The following is a 20,200-nucleotide window of genomic DNA, read 5'->3' as shown; positions in this document are numbered from 1 at the left end:
CCGCCCAACTACCTCATCCCTATATTGTTATTTATTTTGCTCATCTGTACCCCAGTATCTCTATTTGCACATCATCTCTTGCACATCATTCCAGTGTTAATACTAAATTGTAATTATTTTGCACTATAGCCTATTTTATTGCCTTACCTCCATAACTTGCTAAATTTGCACACTGTATATTAATTGTATTTCTGTTGTATTTTTTTGATTTTTGTTTTGTTTTACCCCATATGTAACTCTGTGTTGTTGTTTTTATCGCACTGCTATGCTTTATCTTGGCCAGGTCGCAGTTGTAAATGAGAACTTGTTCTCAACTGGTTTACCTGGTTAAATAAAGGTGAAATAAAAAAAATAAAAAAAAGGACAATCGAAATCCACTGGACTCACCAATTACTGACCAGAAACTTTAGGCCCTCAAATTAAAAAAAGCATGCAGACCTGATTGCATCCTAAATGATATGCTCAAATTCACTAGTGTAAAATGTAAATTGGCTAAATTAAAACTGTTTAATTTGATCCTGAGTGTAGGTTATTTCCCTGACATCTGGAATCAAGGACTCATAATTTGACCCTAACAATTCCAGAGGCGTTTGTGTGAACAGTAACCTGGGGAAGGTTTTCTGTAGCATTATACATGTAAGAGTTCTAAACTTCCTTAATAAGCTTCAATGTCTTGAGTAAAAGCCAGATTGGATTTATACCAAAACATCGCACGACCGATCATATTTACACCCTACACACCTTGATAGATAAACATGTCCACCAAAATAATACCAAAATGTACGCTTGCTTTATCGACTTCCAAAAATCTTTTGATTCTATTTGGCATACAGGACTGTTCTACAAAGTTATTGGAAGTGGTGTAGGGGGTAAAACATATTACATAATTAAATCAATGTATACTGGCAATACGTACAGCATCAAAATTGGCAAGAAAATAACATAATTCTTTAACCAGGGGTGGGGCCTTCACCAGGGTTGCAATTTGAGCCCTGCACTCTTCAATATTTACAACAACGAATTGGCCACTATTCTAGAAAAATCCCCAGCCCCTGGTGTTAGTCTCCACAATTCAGAGGTTAAATGCCTGCTCTTGGCAGATGACCTGTGCCTGCTGTCACCCACAGCACATGGCCTACAGCAGAGCCTGGACCTGCTAGAGCAGTACTGTCAGACCTGGGCCCTGGCAGTAAACCCACAGCACATGGCCTACAGCAGAGCCTGGACCTGCTAGAGCAGTACTGACAGACCTGGGCCCTGGCAGTAAACCCCAAAAAGACTCAAATAATGATTTTCCAGAGAATATCCAGATCTCAGGGAATTAGACCAAAGTTCTCAATTGGAACAAAATATATAGAGTACTGCACACAATACAATTACTTCGGTTTAAAAATAAGTTTAACTGGACACCTTAATGATGCAGTGAATGAACTGAGAGAGAAAGCACGCACGCAGGGCATTCTACGCCATTAAAAGACAAATTCAAATTGAAATACCTATTAAAATTTGGCTAAAACAAATTGAATGTGTAATTGAACCAATTGCACTTTATGGCAGCGAGGTGTGGGGTCCACTTGCAAAACAAGATTTCACTAAAATGGGACAAACATCCCATTGAAACCCTGCATGCAGAGTTCTGTAAGATTCTCCTGCATGTCCAGAGGAAAACTACAAACAATGCATGCAGGGCAGAATTAGGCCAGTATCCACTAATAATAAAAACTCAAAAAATAGCAATTAAGTTTTGGAAACATCTAAAATACAGTGACCCCCTCTCATATCATTACCAAGCCCTGCAATGCCAAGAGCTGAGCAAAGAAAAGAGTCCCCTCATCCAGCTGGTCCTGGGGCTGAGTTCACAAACCTGTTCTACTAACACACTGAAGCCTCAGGACCAGAACATCCAATCAATCAGAATAAACCAAATTACAACACAGTCAAAAGAAAACTACATTACCTATTGGGAAACACAAGCACAAAGTAAAATGCAGTGCTATCTGGCCCTAAATCGACAGTACACCATGGCAAACTATTTCACCATGGTTACTGATCAAAACCTTAGAAAAACCTTGACAAAGTACAGGCTCAGTGAGCACAGCCTTGCCATTGAGAAGGGTAGACACAGGAAAACCTGGCTCCCTGTAGAGGAAAGGCTGTGGGACCACTGCACCACAGCAGAACCTGAGACAGAGCTGCATTTCCTGACAAAATGTCAAAAATATAAAACAATTAGAGAGTGTCATTTCCCCAAATTTGAAACCGTTTTTCAAGGTATCAAAGACCTCTCTGATGAGAATAGGCTCCCCCGTCCTGTTGGGGGAGGACACAGAGAGCTGTGGGTTGGCAGAGCACTACATTGCTGCCTGCCATAAGATGAGGGACAGTGTCTGACAGACCAACCAACCTGCACATGTCCTCTATATTGTTATTGTTCAATGGTTATTTTGACCCTTGGTTATTGTTGTTAATGTTGTCCCGTTGACAATATTGATTATTATTATTTTAATTATGTTAATAATGTAAATATCCAAAGTAAGCTTTGGCAATATGTACATTGTTACGTCATGCCAATAAAGCAAATTGAATTGAATTGAATTGAGAGAGAGTGTAGAGAGAGAGAGAGAGAGTGTAGAGAGAGAGAGAGAGAGTGTAGAGAGAGAGAGAGTGTAGAGAGAGAGAGAGTAGAGAGAGAGAGAGAGAGAGAGAGAGAGAGAGAGAGAGAGAGAGAGAGAGAGAGAGAGAGAGAGAGAGAGAGACAGAGAGAGAGAGAGTAGAGAGAGAGAGAGAGAGAGAGAGAGAGAGAGAGAGAGAGAGAGAGAGAGAGAGAGAGAGAGAGAGAGAGAGAGAGAGAGACAGAGAGAGTGTAGAGAGAGAGAGACAGAGAGAGAGACAGAGAGAGAGAGACAGAGAGAGAGTGTGGAGAGAGAGAGAGAGAGAGAGAGAGAGACAGAGAGAGAGAGAGTGTAGAGAGAGAGTAGAGAGAGAGAGAGTGCAGAGAGAGAGAGTGAGAGAGAGAGAGAGAGAGAGAGAGAGAGAGAGAGAGAGAGAGAGAGAGAGAGAGAGAGAGAGAGAGAGAGAGAGAGAGTGTGTAGAGAGAGACAGAGAGAGAGAGTGGAGAGAGAGAGAGAGAGAGAGTAGAGAGAGAGTGGAGAGAGAGAGTGTAGAGAGAGTGTAGAGAGAGAGAGAGTAGAGAAAGAGTGTAGAGAGAGAGAGAGAGAGAGAGAGAGAGAGAGAGAGAGTGTAGAGAGAGAGAGAGAGAGAGAGAGAATGTGTGTATCTCACCTATGCGACAGGTCTTGCCGGTCCACTGAGGTGGACAGTGACACTTATAAGCATTAACCAGATCCTGGCAGGTCCCGCCATGGTTACAGGGGTTAGGAGAGCACTCATCAACATCTAGGAGACAGTAAAGATACATTAATGAATGTGTGTGTGTGTGTGTGTGTGTGTGTGTGTGTGTGTGTGTGTGTGTGTGTGTGTGTGTGTGTGTGTGTGTGTGTGTGTGTGTGTGTGTATAGACTTACTGATGCTACAGGAGAGTCCGCTCCAACCCGCTCCACACACACAGTCATAACCCTGACTGGTCTCAGCACAGCTCCCTCCATTAGAACAGGGGTTGGACAGACATGCATGCTCCGCTGTGGGGTGACGACACACAGGGTTACATACGCACACGCTGGGAGAGACTGATTGGCCGATGGTAGCTGAGAGAAATGGGAGGAGAGAGCTAATATTGTGTATAAGAGGTCATACAATACATTTTGTAGTGATTCCTATGTTGTTGATGTAAATAATATTTCTTGGTCCGTGGTATGTAATGAGGAGCAAACAGATGTTGCACTTGACACATTTATGAAATTGCTTATTCCAGTTACTAATAAGCACCCATTAAGAACATGACTGTAAAAACGGTTAAATCCCAGTGGATTGATGAGGAATGTAAAAATTGTATGGTTGAGAGGGATGAGGCAAAAGGAATGGCAAATAAGTCTGGCTGCACAACCGATTGGCAAACGTTTTGCAAATTGAGAAATCATGTGACTAAACTGAATAAAAAGAAGAAGAAACTACACTATGAAACAAAGATAAATGACATAAAGAATGATAGTTAAAAGCATTGGAGCACCTTCAATGAAATGTTGGGAAAAAAGGCAAACTCAGCTCCATCATTCATTGAATCGGATGGCTCTTTCATTACAAAACTGAATCATATTGCCAACTACAGTGGGGGAAAAAAGTATTTAGTCATCCACCAATTGTGCAAGTTCTCCCACTTAAAAAGATGAGAGAGGCCTGTAATTTTCATCATAGGTACACGTCAACTATGACAGACACAATGAGAAAAAAAAATCCAGAAAATCACAGTTGGATTCTTTATGAATTTATTTGCAAACTATGGTGGAAAATAAGTATTTGGTCAATAACAAAAGTTTCTCAATACTTTGTTATATACCCTTTGTTGGCAATGACACAGGTCAAATGTTTTCTGTAAGTCTTCACAAGGTTTTCACACACTGTTGCTGGTATTTTGGCCCATTCCTCAAATCTCCTCTAGAGCAGTGATGTTTTGGGGCTGTCGCTGGGCAACACAGACTTTCAACTCCCTCCAAAGATTTGGAGATCTGGAGATCTGGAGACTGGCTAGGCCACTCCAGGACCTTGAAATGCTTCTTACGAAGCCACTCCTTCGTTGCCCGGGCGGTGTGTTTGGGATCATTGTCATGCTGAAAGACCCACCACGTTTCATCTTCAATGCCCTTGCTGATGGAAGGAGGTTTTCACTCAAAATCTCACGATACATGGCCCCATTCATTCTTTCCTTTACACGGATCAGTCGTCCTGGTCCCTTTGCAGAAAAACAGCCCCAAAGCATGATGTTTCCACCCCCATGCTTCACAGTAGGTATGGTGTTCTTTGGATGCAACTCAGCATTCTTTGTCCTCCAAACACGACGAGTTGAGTTTTTACCAAAGAGTTCTATTTTGGTTTCATCTGACCATATGACATTCTCCCAATCCTCTTCTGGATCATCCAAATGCACTCTAGCAAACTTCAGACGGGCCTGGACATGTAGTGGCTTAAGCAGGGGGACACGTCTGGCACTGCAGGATTTGAGTCCCTGGCGGCGTAGTGTGTTACTGATGGTAGGCTTTGTTACTTTGGTCCCAGCTCTCTGCAGGTCATTCGCTAGGCCCCCCCGTGTGGTTCTGGGATTTTTGCTCACCGTTCTTGTGATCATTTTGACCCCACGGGGTGAGATCTTGCGTGGAGCCCCAGATCGAGGGGAGATTATCAGTGGTCTTGTATGTCTTCCATTTCCTAATAATTGCTCCCACAGTTGATTTCTTCAAACCAAGCTGCTTACCTATTGCAGATTCAGTCTTCCCAGCCTGGTGCAGGTATACAATTTTGTTTCTGGTGTCCTTTGACAGCTCTTTGGTCTTGGCCATAGTGGAGTTTGGAGTGTGACTGTTTGAGGTTGTGGACAGGTGTCTTTTATACTGATAACAAGTTCAAACAGGTGCCATTAATACAGGTAACGAGTGGAGGACAGAGGAGCCTCTTAAAGAAGAAGTTACAGGTCTGTGAGAGCCAGAAATCCTGCTTGTTTGTAGGTGACCAAATACTTATTTTCCACCACAATTTGCAAATAAATTCATTAAAAATCCTACAATGTGATTTTCTGGATTTTTTTCCCTCAATTTGTCTGTCATAGTTGACGTGTACCTATGATGAAAATTACAGGCCTCTCTCATCTTTTTAAGTGGGAGAACTTGCACAATTGGTGGCTGACTAAATACTTTTTTCCCCCACTGTACTTAATGATTTTTTCCATTGGCAAGATTAGCAAACTTAGGCATGACATGCCAGCAACAAACGCTGACACTAAACATCCAAGTATATCTGACCAAATTATGAAAGACAAGAATTATAATTTTGAATTCTGTAAAGTGAGTGTGGAAGAGGTGAAAAAAGTATTGTTGTCTATCAACAATGACAAGCCACCGGGGTCTGAAAACATGGATGGAAAATTATTGAGGATAAACATAACAATGGTCATTATGGCCAAACAGTTATATTTTTGTTTCATCAGACCAGAGGACATTTCTCCAAAAAGTACATCCACAGGTACACCTCCAATTGACTCAAATGATGTCAAATAGCCTATCAGTAGCTTCTAAAAAAAATTGAATTTTCCAAACTGTTTAAAAGGCACAGTCAACTTAGTGTCTGTAAACTTCTGACCCACTGGAATTGTGATACAGTGAATTATAAGTGAAGTAATCTGTCTGTAAACAATTGTTGGAAAAATGACTTGTGTCATGCACAAAATAGATGTCCTAACCGACTTGCCAAAACTATAGTTTGTTAACAAGACATTTGTTGAGTGGTTGAAAAAACAGTTTTAATGACTCCAACCTAAGTGTAAGTAAACTTCCGACTTCAACTGTACTTGTCTAACAGAACACAGAGAGTGTTCTTTAATGGAAGCCTCTCCAACATAATCCAGGTAGAATCAGGAAGGCAGCTGTCTAGGCCCATTACTTTGGCTTTGAGTAAAGCCAGTGTGTCTATGTATGTGGATGACTCAACACTATACACGTCAGCTACTACAGCGACTGAAATGACTGCAACACTTAACAAAGAGCTGCAGTTAGTTTCAGAATGGGTGGCAAGGAATAAGTTAGTACTGATTCTGTAATGAATGCATTGTAATATTTTTTACAATTGTATAACAGCCTTAATTTTGCCGGACCCAGGAAGAGTAGCTGATGCCTTGGCAGCAGCTAATGGGAATCCATAATAAATACAAATCCACTCAGCCAATCAGTACACCCCCTACACCCCCTGAATCCACTCACCCAATCAATCAATCAATACACCCCCTGAATCCACTCACCCAATCAATCAATCAATACACCCCCTTAATCCACTCACCCAATCAAATCAATCAGTACACCCCCCGAATCCACTCAATCAATACACCGCTTGAATCCCCTCACTCAATCAATAAATCTGTAAATCCCCTCACTCAATCAATACGCCCCCTGAATCCACTCACTCAATCAATACGCCCCCTGAATCCACTAACTCAATCAATACGCCCCCTGAATCCCCTCACTCAATCAATACGCCCCCTGAATCCACTCACTCAATCAATACGCCCCCTGAATCCACTAACTCAATCAATACGCCCCCTGAATCCCCTCACTCAATACGCCCCCTGAATCCCCTCACTCAATACGCCCCCTGAATCCCCTCACTCAATACGCCCCCTGAATCCACTAACTCAATCAATACGCCCCCTGAATCCCCTCACTCAATACGCCCCCTGAATCCACTAACTCAATCAATACGCCCCCTGAATCCCCTCACTCAATACGCCCCCTGAATCCCCTCACTCAATACGCCCCTGAATCCACTAACTCAATCAATACGCCCCCTGAATCCCCTCACTCAATACGCCCCCTGAATCCCCTCACTCAATACGCCCCCTGAATCCACTAACTCAATCAATACGCCCCCTGAATCCCCTCACTCAATACGCCCCCTGAATCCCCTCACTCAATACGCCCCCTGAATCCACTAACTCAATCAATACGCCCCCTGAATCCCCTCACTCAATACGCCCCCTGAATCCCCTCACTCAATACGCCCCCTGAATCCACTAACTCAATCAATACGCCCCCTGAATCCCCTCACTCAATACGCCCCCTGAATCCCCTCACTCAATACGCCCCCTGAATCCCCTCACTCAATCAATACGCCCCCTGAATCCCCTCACTCAATCAATACACCCCCTTAATCCACTCACCCAATCAAATCAATCAGTACACCCCCCGAATCCACTCAATCAATACACCGCTTGAATCCCCTCACTCAATCAATAAATCTGTAAATCCCCTCACTCAATCAATACGCCCCCTGAATCCACTCACTCAATCAATACGCCCCCTGAATCCACTAATTCAATCAATACGCCCCCTGAATCCCCTCACTCAATACGCCCCCTGAATCCCCTCACTCAATCAATACGCCCCCTGAATCCACTAACTCAATCAATATGCACCCTGAATCCAATCACATTGATTTTATATCCAGCCTAAAACCCCAAAGGGCCCCTTGTTTTAACATTTATTTATATTTGTATTTTATTTATAACATAATAATAAAAAAATCCCCATACAAATCCGTCAGTTTAAGCTAGCTGTTTTCTTGCATTGGTGCATTTCAATCCACCGCATCTGCCTATGAAACACTTCCGCATCTGCAGTGGAAGGTGACAGCTAAAGCTGTGTTTGTCAGACTCGTCTGAAGTCGAAGGTGACAGAGCTACAGCGGTGTCTGTCAGCTAAAGAAGCGTCTTGGGACTCGATCTGCCAACTTCTGTCTGTAGCGTCCGAACAGTTAAAATTAAGGGAAATATATATGGAGACTGTTTAGTGACAAAAATAAGGGGTTAAATACATATAAATAAATCCTGATCGTTCTTATACATATAAATACATCCTGATCGTTCTTATCTCTCTCAGATATAGGACAGACACTTCAGAACAAACTTCCTTTTGATTTTTTTTTTTTTGGGGGGGGGACTATCTGTTGTTCCATGTAGTGAATATGTTATTCAATGCGTTTGTATGGGCTAATCGCAGTAACGGCAAATAAAAAAAAAAGTATCAAATTATTTTCATATACTGTATATTTTTTTGATACTTCAAGGGGTCTCAAAATTCTAAATCCAAATGATCCTTCGTATGACCTTCTTAAAACAATTCCATATATCTTAGTAGAGATTCTCTGGTACTTCTGTATACTTTCTAGCCAGTAGTTCTGAAAGTAGCGCTCACTGAACCCCCCTCAGCACAGGAGCACCCGCTCCCACAGTACCCCTCACTCCCTACCCCTCACTACCTACCCCTCTCACAGCTGACCCCAGAGTAGCCCTCAGCACAGGAGCACTGGTATTTGTCAGGTCCTGTGTTGCTGCAGGTTCCTCCATTCAGACAGGGCTGTTTGGTCCCACAGAAGTTCAGATCTGAGAAAGAGGAAAAGAGAAGGACTACAGCTGTAACACTGGTGGAAATAGTAGCAGACTTATTTTCAGTTGCAACCATGGTGGTACTCTGAGTACTGGTGGTACTCTGAGTACTGGTGGTACTCTGAGTAATGGTGGTACTCTGAGTAATGGTGGTACTCTGAGTAATGGTGGTACTCTGAGTAATGGTGGTACCCTGAGTAATGGTGGTACTCTGAGTAATGGTGGTACTCTGAGTACTGGTGGTACTCTGAGTAATGGTGGTACTCTGAGTAATGGTGGTACTCTGAGTAATGGTGGTACTCTGAGTAATGGTGGTACTCCGAGTAATGGTGGTACTCTGAGTAATGGTGGTACTCTGAGTAATGGTGGTACTCTGAGTAATGGTGGTACCCTGAGTAATGGTGGTACTCTGAGTAATGGTGGTACTCTGAGTAATGGTGGTACTCTGAGTAATGGTGGTACTCTGAGTAATGGTGGTACTCTGAGTAATGGTGGTACTCTGAGTAATGGTGGTACTCTGAGTACTGGTGGTACTCTGAGTAATGGTGGTACTCTGAGTAATGGTGGTACTCTGAGTAATGGTGGTACTCTGAGTAATGGTGGTACTCTGAGTAATGGTGGTACTCTGAGTAATGGTGGTACTCTGAGTAATGGTGGTACTCTGAGTAATGGTGGTACTCTGAGTAATGGTGGTACCCTGAGTAATGGTGGTACTCTGAGTAATGGTGGTACTCTGAGTAATGGTGGTACTCTGAGTAATGGTGGTACTCTGAGTAATGGTGGTACTCTGAGTAATGGTGGTACTCTGAGTAATGGTGGTACTCTGAGTAATGGTGGTACTCTGAGTAATGGTGGTACCCTGAGTAATGGTGACAAGTGAAGTATTTAAGAGAATAGTTTCATTCCAACTGTACTGTAGAGAGAAAAGTGCCACTCAGTAGAATAACATTTGACAAAGAAAACAGACAGACAATCATATCACTATGTCTGAGAAGGGAGGTGTATGAAGAGACAGGATGATTACATTTACATTTTAGTCATTTAGCAGACGCTCTTATCCAGAGCGACTTACATATAGTGCATACATATTATTATTTATTTTTTTTAAATATTTTTTAATATCATTATTTTTTTTCTTTAACCTCCCCTACCCTAGACGACACTGGGCCAATTGTGCGCCGCCCCATGGGTCTCCCGGTCGCGGCCGGCTACGACAGAGCCTGGATTCGAACCAGGATCTCTAGTGGCACAGCTAGCACTGCGATGCAGTGCCTTAGACCACTGCGCCACTCGGGATTACTGAAGGATAGTAATAAGGTGTACCCCTACCTTTGTCACAGAGATGTCCTCCCCAGTTGGTATCACACAGACACTGCCATGGTTCAACACAGGTTCCATGGATACAGCCAGGGTGAGGAATACAGTGATCACAGTACTGCCCCTGCCAGCCATACAGACACCTGGAACACACCCCCACCCCCCCACAGTTAGGTCTTGGAGATTCAGTCCTGAACCTTTAGATCACATGTCAAACTCATTCCACAGAGGGCTGAGTGTCTGTGGGTTGACTCATTCCACAGAGGGCTGAGTGTCTGTGGGTTGACTCATTCCACAGAGGGCTGAGTGTCTGTGGGTTTTCGCTCCACCCTTATACTTGATTGATGAATTAAGGTCACTAATTAGTAAAGAACCTCCCCCACCTGGTTGTCTAGGGCTTCACTGAAAGGAAAAACCAATAACCTTCAGACACTCGGCCCTCAGTGGAATGAGTTTGATGCCCCTGCTGTTTCCATCACTATTATTATGGACTGGAGTGTGGACCTCGTTCATCTTTCAATCACGTGGGTTAGTATACTCCTAAAAACCAATGAGGAGATGGGAGAGGCGGGACTTGCAGCACGTCAAGCACCTGGTTACGCAGACGGTCATTTTACGCATGGATGGACTGATTGAATAGCATGTATGGGACAGAGAGAGAGAGAGACAGGAAGAGAGAATGAGGGGGGGAGGGAGAGGGAGAGAGGGGGAGAGAGAGAGGGAGGGGAGGGAGAGAGAGAGAGGGAGTGACAGAGGAGGGAGGGGGAGAGAGAGAGAGGGGAGGGAGAGAGGGGAGAGAGAGAGGGAGGGGGAGGGAGAGAGGGGGAGGGAGGGGAGGGAGGGAGGGGGGGGAGAGAGAGAGGGGAGGGAGAGAGGGGGAGAGAGAGAGGGAGGGGGAGGGAGAGAGGGGGAGAGAGAGAGAGAGTGAGGGGGAGGGAGAGAGGGAGGGGGAGGGAGAGAGGGGGAGAGAGAGAGAGAGAGGGAGGGGGAGGGAGAGAGGGGGGAGGGAGAGAGAGAGAGGGAGAGAGGGGGAGAGAGAGACAGGAAGAGAGTATGAGGGGGGGAGGGAGAGAGAGTGACAGAGGGAGGGGGAGGGAGAGAGGGGGAGGGAGAGAGAGTGACAGAGGGAGGGAGTGACAGAGGGAGTGACAGAGGGAGGGAGTGACAGAGGGAGGGAGTGACAGAGGGAGGGAGTGACAGAGGGAGGGAGTGACAGAGGGAGGGAGTGACAGAGGGAGGGAGTGACAGAGGGAGGGAGTGATAGGGAGAGGGAGTGACGGAGGGAGGGAGTGACAGAGGGAGGGAGTGACAGAGGGAGGGAGTGATAGGGAGAGGGAGTGACGGAGGGAGGGAGTGACAGAGGGAGTGACAGAGGGAGGGATTGACAGAGGGAGGGAGTGACAGAGGGAGAGGGAGTGACAGAGGGAGGGATTGACAGAGGGAGGGAGTGATAGGGGGAGGGAGTGATAGGGAGAGGGAGTGACAGAGGGAGAGGGAGTGACAGAGGGAGAGGGAGTGACAGAGGGAGAGGGAGTGACAGAGGGAGAGAGCGAGGGAGGGAGAGAGCGAGGGAGGGAGAGAGAGCGACAGAACGCGCACGAAAGAGAGCGCGAGCGAGAGCGCTTCGGTACTGTGGGATTCATTGATCAGTTTGGCTCATTAGACAGGTCAGAGCCTGTTGGAAGCTGCAGGAGGTTTTTGGCAATCCACTGAACATGTACAGAGAGTGTTCCAGAGTAGAGTGATCCAACCTGACAGAGCTTGAGAGGATCTGCAGAGAAGAATGGGAGAAACCAATATACAGGTGTGCCAAGCTTGTAGCGTCATACCCAAGAAGACTCGAGGCTGTAATTGCTGCCAAAGGTGATTCAACAAAGTACTGAGTAAAGGGTCTGAATACTTATGTAAATATGATATCTGTTTTTTATTTTTAATACATTAAAAAAAGCATGCATGAGAACATCAGCTGTTCCGGATGACTATGTGATCACGCTCTCCGTAGACGATGTGAGTAAGACTTTTAAGCAGGTCAACATTCACAAGGCCGCAGGGCCAGACGGATTACCAGGACGTGTACTCCAAGCATGTGCTGACTAACTGGCAAGTGTCTTCAATGACATTTTCAACATGTCCCTGACTGAGTCTGTAATACCAACATGTTTCAAGCAGACCACCATAGTCCCTGTGCCCAATAACACTAAGTTAACCTGCCTAAATGACTACCGACCCGTAGCACTCACGTCTGTAGCCATGAAGTGCTTTGAAAGGCTGGTCATGGCTCACATCAACACCATTATCCCAGAAACCCTAGACCCACTCCAATTTGCATACCGCCCCAACAGATACACAGATGATGCAATCTCTATTGCACTCCACACTGCCCTTTCCCACCTGGACAAGAGGAACACCTATGTGAGAATGCTATTCATTGACTATAGCTCAAATCTCATCACTAAGCTATGGACCCTGGGACTAAACACCTCCCTCTGCAACTGGATCCTGGACTTCCTGACGGGCCGCCCCCAGGTGGTAAGGGTAGGTAACAACATATCTGCCACGCTGATCCTCAACACTGGGCCCCTCAGGGGTACGTGCTCAGTCTCCTCCTGTACTCTCTGTTCACTCATGACTGCATGGCCAGGCACGACTCCAACACCATCATTAAGTTTGCCGATGACACAACAGTGGTAGGCCTGATCACCGACAACGATGAGACAGCCTATAGGGAGGAGCTCAGAGACCTGGCCGTGTGGTGCCAGGATAACAACCTCTCCCTCAACGTGACCAAGACAAAGGAGATGATTGTGGACTACAGGAAAAAAAAGAGGACTGAGCACGCCCCCATTCTTATCGACGGGGCTGTAGTGGAGCAGGTTGAGAGCTTCAAGTTCCTTGGTGTCCACATCACCAAACTATCATGGTCCAAACACACCAAGACAGTCGTGAAGAGGGCATGACAAAGCCTATTCCCCCTCAGGAGACTTAAAATATTTGGCATGGGTCATCAGATCCTCAAAAGGTTCTACAGCTGCAACATCGAGAGCATCCTGACTGGTTGCATCACTGCCTGGTATGGCAACTGCTCGGCCTCCGACCGCAAGGCACTACAGAGGGTAGTGCGTACGGTCCAGTACATCACTGGGGCCAAGCTTCCTGCCATCCAGGACCTCTATACCAGGCGGTGTCAGAGGAAGACCCTAAAAATTGTCAAAGAGTCCAGCCACCCTAGTCATAGACTGTTCTCTCTGCTACCGAAAGGTAAGCGGTACCGGAGCGCCAAGTCTAGGTCCAAAAGGCTTCTTAACAGCTTCTACCCCCAAGCCATAAGACTACTGAACAGCTAATAATGGCTACCTGGACTATTTGCACTGCCCCCCCACCCCATCCCCCTCTTCTATTCTGCTGCTACTCTGTTTATTATTTATGCGTAGTCACTTTAACTCTACCCACATGTACATATTACCTCAATTACCTTGACTAACCGGTGCCCCCGCACATTAACTCTGTACCGGTACCCCCTGTATATAGCCTCCCTACTGTTATTTCCCATTGACTCTGTACCGGTACCCCCTGTATATAGCCTCCCTACTGTTATTTCACATTGACTCTGTACCGGTACCCCCCTGTATATAGCCTCCCTACTGTTATTTCACATTGACTCTGTACCGGTACCCCCTGTATATAGCCTCCCTACTGTTATTTCACATTGACTCTGTACCGGTACCCCCTGTATATAGCCTCCCTACTGTTATTTCCCATTGACTCTGTACTGGTACCCCCTGTATATAGCCTCTCTACTGTTATTTCACATTGACTCTGTACCGGTACCCCCCTGTATATAGCCTCCCTACTGTTATTTCCCATTGACTCTGTACCGGTAACCCCTGTATATAGCCTCTCTACTGTTATTTTATTTTACTGCTGCTCTTTAATTATTTATATACAGTGGGGAAAAAAAGTATTTAGTCAGCCACCAATTGTGCATGTTCTCCCACTTAAAAAGATGAGAGAGGCCTGTAATTTTCATCATAGGTACACGTCAACTATGACAGACAAATTGAGAAAAAAAAATCCAGAAAATCACATTGTAGGATTTTTTATGAATTTATTTGCAAATTATGGTGGAAAATAAGTATTTGGTCACCTACAAACAAGCAAGATTTCTGGCTCTCACAGACCTGTAACTTCTTCTTTAAGAGGCTCCTCTGTCCTCCACTCGTTACCTGTATTAATGGCACCTGTTTGAACTTGTTATCAGTATAAAAGACACCGGTCCACAACCTCAAACAGTCACACTCCAAACTCCACTATGGCCAAGACCAAAGAGCTGTCAAAGGACACCAGAAACAAAATTGTAGACCTGCACCAGGCTGGGAAGACTGAATCTGCAATAGGTAAGCAGCTTGGTTTGAAGAAATCAACTGTGGGAGCAATTATTAGGAAATGGAAGACATATAAGACCACTGATAATCTCCCTCGATCTGGGGCTCCACGCAAGATCTCACCCCGTGGGGTCAAAATGATCACAAGAACGGTGAGCAAAAATCCCAGAACCACACGGGGGGGACCTAGTGAATGACCTGCAGAGAGCTGGGACCAAAGTAACAAAGCCTACCATCAGTAACACACTACGCCGCCAGGGACTCAAATGCTGCAGTGCCAGACGTGTCCCCCTGCTTAAGCCAGTACATGTCCAGGCCCGTCTGAAGTTTGCTAGAGTGCATTTGGATGATCCAGAAGAGGATTGGGAGAATATCATATGGTCAGATGAAACCAAAATATAACTTTTTGGTAAAAACTCAACTCGTCGTGTTTGGAGGACAAAGAATGCTGAGTTGCATCCAAAGAACACCATACCTACTGTGAAGCATGGGGGTGGAAACATCATGCTTTGGGGCTGTTTTTCTGCAAAGGGACCAGGACGACTGATCCGTGTAAAGGAAAGAATGAATGGGGCCATGTATCGTGGCCCCATTCAAACCTCCTTCCATCAGCAAGGGCATTGAAGATGAAACGTGGCTGGGTCTTTCAGCATGACAATGATCCCAAACACACCGCCCGGGCAACGAAGGAGTGGCTTCGTAAGAAGCATTTCAAGGTCCTGGAGTGGCCTAGCCAGTCTCCAGATCTCAACCCCATAGAAAATCTTTGGAGGGAGTTGAAAGTCCGTGTTGCCCAGCGACAGCCCCAAAACATCACTGCTCTAGAGGAGATCTGCATGGAGGAATGGGCCAAAATACCAGCAACAGTGTGTGAAAACCTTGTGAAGACTTACAGAAAACGTTTGACCTGTGTCATTGCCAACAAAGTGTATATAACAAAGTATTGAGAAACTTTTGTTATTGACCAAATACTTATTTTCCACCATAATTTGCAAATAAATTCATTAAAAATCCTACAATGTGATTTTCTGGAGAAAAAAATTCTCAGTTTGTCTGTCATAGTTGACGTGTACCTATGATGAAAATTACAGGCCTCTCTCATCTTTTTAAGTGGGAGAACTTGCACAATTGGTGGCTGACTAAATACTTTTTTTCCCCACTGTATATTGTGACGTCACGAGAGGCTACACAGCTTTCAGCGGGGTTGCTCAAGTAGTGCAAGGAGACAAGGTTCAAACAAACCAAGGATTTTATTATAGGTCTTGGGAAATTAACGAAAATATAACAAAAGTCTGTTCTCTTGTGGCTCTTTAAGGGTTAACAGTTCAGGGATGTCTCTTCCACATCCAACATCATAATTCTCACTCGCTCAGATAACATTTCCCCAGCCTTACTGTAGTCCACGTTGCAGCTAGTGGCCAACCCAGCAAAAAGTCCTTCCAAATGTCTCTCACGTATTTCCACAGGTGCATATATCCAAAGGTGAGTATTTCCCAAAGGTAAGTATCTCCAAATCCTTATATTCCTCATGGAAGTGGACGTGCAGCACTCTTGTCCTCCAGAGAGCCCAGGTTGGAGACTGTGTCTCTTCACCCCCCACACACTCCCTCAGTGTGTCTCTTCCCTTCCCAAACCTTCAGCTCATCAGCTCCTCATTTGTTTCAGCTGCGTGGGAAGATTGGCCATAGAGGGGTGGAGTTCCCGACCATACCAGCAGATGGAGCCATAGCTGTCTGGGTTTGCAGCCACCTCAGGGGGATGTAACGTCCCTCCAGGACACAGCCTCTCGTGACATCACAATATATATATATTTTTAACTGCATTGTTGGTTAAGGGCTTGTCAGTAAGCATTTCACTGTAAGGTCTACACCTGTTGTATTCGGCGCATGTGGCAAATAAAATGTGACTTGAAACCTGTTTTTGCTTTGTCATTATGGGGTATTGTGTGTATCAGAATACCTGACCACTGTGACTGACCCAAACTTAAGGAAAGCTTTGACTATGTACAGACTCAGAGATCATAGCCTTGCTATTGAGAAAGGCCGCCGTAGGCAGAGCTGGCTCTCAAGAGAAGACAGGCTATGTGCACACTGCCCACAACATGAGGTGGAAACTGAGCTGCACTTCCTAACCTCCTGCCAAATGTATGACCATATTAGAGACACATATTTCCCTCAGATTACAGCGATCCACAAAGAATTTGAAAACAAACCCAATTTTGATAAACTCCCTTATCTACTGGGTGAAAAACCACAGTGTGCCATTACAGCTGCAAGATTTGTGACCTGTTGCCACAAGAAAAGGGCAACCAGTGAAGAACAAACACCACTGTAAATACAACCCATATTTATGTTTATTTATTTTCCCATTTGTACTTTAACTATTTGCACATTGTTACAACACTGTATATATACATAATATGACATTTGAAATGTCTTTATTCTTTTGGAACTTCTGAGTGTAATGTTTACTGTTAATTTTTATTTCACTTTTGTTTACTATCTACTTCACTTGCTTTGGCAATGTTAACATATGTTTACCATGCCAATAAAGCAGAGAGAGAGAGAGAGAGAGAGAGAGAGAGAGAGAGAGAGAGAGAGAGAGAGAGAGAGAGAGAGAGAGAAAGCGAGAGAGAGAGAGCGAGAGAGAAAGCGAGAGAACCAGTCAAAAGTTTGGACACACCTACTCATTCCAGGGTTTTTCTTTAATATAGTGAAGACATCAAAACTATGAAATAACACATATGGAGTCATGTAGTAAACAAAAAAGTGTTAAATAAATCAAAATATATTTTATATTAGAGATTCTTCAAATAGCCACCCTTTGCCTTGATGACAGCTTTGCACACTCTTGGCATTCTCTCAGCCCGTCTGAAGTTTGCCAATGAACATCTGAATGATTCAGAGGAGAACTGGGTGAAAGTGTTGTGGTCAGATGAGACCAAAATGGAGCTCTTTGCCATCAACTCAACTCGCCGTATTTGGAGGAGGAGGAATGCTGCCTATGACCCCAAGAACACCATCCCCACCGTCAAACATGGAGGTGGAAACATTATGCTTTGGGGTGTTTTTCTGCTAAGGGGACAGGACAATTTCACTGCATCAAAGAGACGATGGACGGGGCCATGTACCGTCAAATCTTGGGTGAGAACCTCCTTCCCTCAGCCAGGGCATTGAAAATGGGTTGTGGATGGATATTCCAGCATGACAGTGACCCAAAACACACGGCCAAGGCAACAAAGGAGTGGCTCAAGAAGAAGCACATTAAGGTCCTGTAGTGGCCTAGCCAGTCTCCAGACCTTAATCCCATAGAAAATCTGTGGAGGGAGCTGAAGGTTCGAGTTGCCAAACGTCAGGCTCAAAACCTTAATGACTTGGAGAAGATCTGCAAAGAGGAGTGGGACAAAATCCCTCCTGAGATGTGTGCAAACCTGGTGGCCAACTACAAGAAACGGCTGACCTCTGTGGTTGCCAACAAGGGTTTTGCCACCAAGTACTAAGTCATGTTTTGCAGAGGGGTCAAATACTTATTTCCCTTATTAAAATGCAAAAATCAATTTATAACATTTTTGACATGTGTTTTTCTGGATTTTGTTGTTGTTATTCTGTCTCTCACTGTTCAAATAAACCTACCATTAAAATTATAGACTGATCATGTCTTTGTCAGTGGACAAACGTACAAAATCAGCAGGGGATCAAATACTTTTTTCCCCTCACTGTATGTATGTATGTATGTATGTATGTATGTATGTATATATATATACAGTGGGGGAAAAAAGTATTTAGTCAGCCACCAATTGTGCAAGTTCTCCCACTTAAAAAGATGGGAGAGGCCTGTAATTTTCATCACAGGTACACGTCAACTATGACAGACAAAATTAGAAAAAAAAATCCAGAAAATCACATTGTAGGATTTTTAATGAATTTATTTGCAAATTATGGTGGAAAATAAGTATTTGGTCAATAACAAAAGTTTCTCAATACTTTGTTATATACCCTTTGATGGCAATGACACAGGTCAAACGTTTTCTGTAAGTCTTCACAAGGTTTTCACACACTGTTGCTGTTATTTTGGCCCATTCCTCCATGCAGATCTCCTCTAGAGCAGTGATGTTTTGGGGCTGTCGCTGGGCAACACGGACTTTCAACTCCCTCCAAAGATTTTCTATGGGGTTGAGATCTGGAGACTGGCTAGGCCACTCCAGGACCTTGAAATGCTTCTTACGAAGCCACTCCTTCGTTGCCCGGGCGGTGTGTTTGGGATCATTGTCATGCTGAAAGACCCAGCCACGTTTCATCTTCAATGCCCTTGCTGATGGAAGGAGGTTTTCACTCAAAATCTCACGATACATGGCCCCATTCATTCTTTCCTTTACACGGATCAGTCGTCCTGGTCCCTTTGCAGAAAAACAGCCCCAAAGCATGATGTTTCCACCCCCATGCTTCACAGTAGGTATGGTGTTCTTTGGATGCAACTCATCATTCTTTGTCCTCCAAACACGACGAGTTGAGTTTTTACCAAAAAGTTATATTTTGGTTTCATCTGACCATATGACATTCTCCCAATCCTCTTCTGGATCATCCAAATGCACTCTAGCAAACTTCAGACGGGCCTGGACATGTACTGGCTTAAGCAGGGGGACACGTCTGGCGCTGCAGGATTTGAGTCCCTGGCGGCGTAGTGTGTTACTGATGGTAGGCTTTGTTACTTTGGTCCCAGCTCTCTGCAGGTCATTCACTAGGTCCCCCCGTGTGGTTCTGGGATTTTTGCTCACCGTTCTTGTGATCATTTTGACCCCACGGGGTGAGATCTTGCGTGGAGCCCCAGATCGAGGGAGATTATCAGTGGTCTTGTATGTCTTCCATTTCCTAATAATTGCTCCCACAGTTGATTTCTTCAAACCAAGCTGCTTACCTATTGCAGATGCAGTCTTCCCAGCCTGGTGCAGGTCTACAATTTTGTTTCTGGTGTCCTTTGACAGCTCTTTGGTCTTGGCCATAGTGGAGTTTGGAGTGTGACTGTTTGAGGTTGTGGACCGGTGTCTTTTATACTGATAACAAGTTCAAACAGGTGCCATTAATACAGGTAACGAGTGGAGGACAGAGGAGCCTCTTAAAGAAGAAGTTACAGGTCTGTGAGAGCCAGAAATCTTGCTTGTTTGTAGGTGACCAAATACTTATTTTCCACCATAATTTGCAAATAAATTCATTAAAAATCCTACAATGTGACTTTCTGGATTTTTTTTCCTCAATTTGTCTGTCATAGTTGACGTGTACCTATGATGAAAATTACAGGCCTCTCTCATATTTTTAAGTGGGAGAACATGCACAATTGGTGGCTGACTAAATACTTTTTTTCCCCACTGTATATATATATATATATATATATATATATATATATATATATACACACACACACACACACACACACACACAGTGGGGAGAACAAGTATTTGATACAC

General features: G+C 44.6%; 1 pseudogene; it reads right to left on the bottom strand.

The window, feature by feature from the left end:
* Window positions 1–20,200, bottom strand: part of LOC121555765 — a 179,418-nt pseudogene that overhangs the window by 71,100 nt on the left and 88,118 nt on the right.

This window comes from Coregonus clupeaformis, unplaced genomic scaffold, assembly GCF_020615455.1.
Source record: "Coregonus clupeaformis isolate EN_2021a unplaced genomic scaffold, ASM2061545v1 scaf0037, whole genome shotgun sequence".
Taxonomy (NCBI): Eukaryota; Metazoa; Chordata; class Actinopteri; order Salmoniformes; family Salmonidae; genus Coregonus; species Coregonus clupeaformis.
Note: the sequence above shows the minus strand (reverse complement) of the source record. Positions and strands in the feature narration are given on the sequence as shown.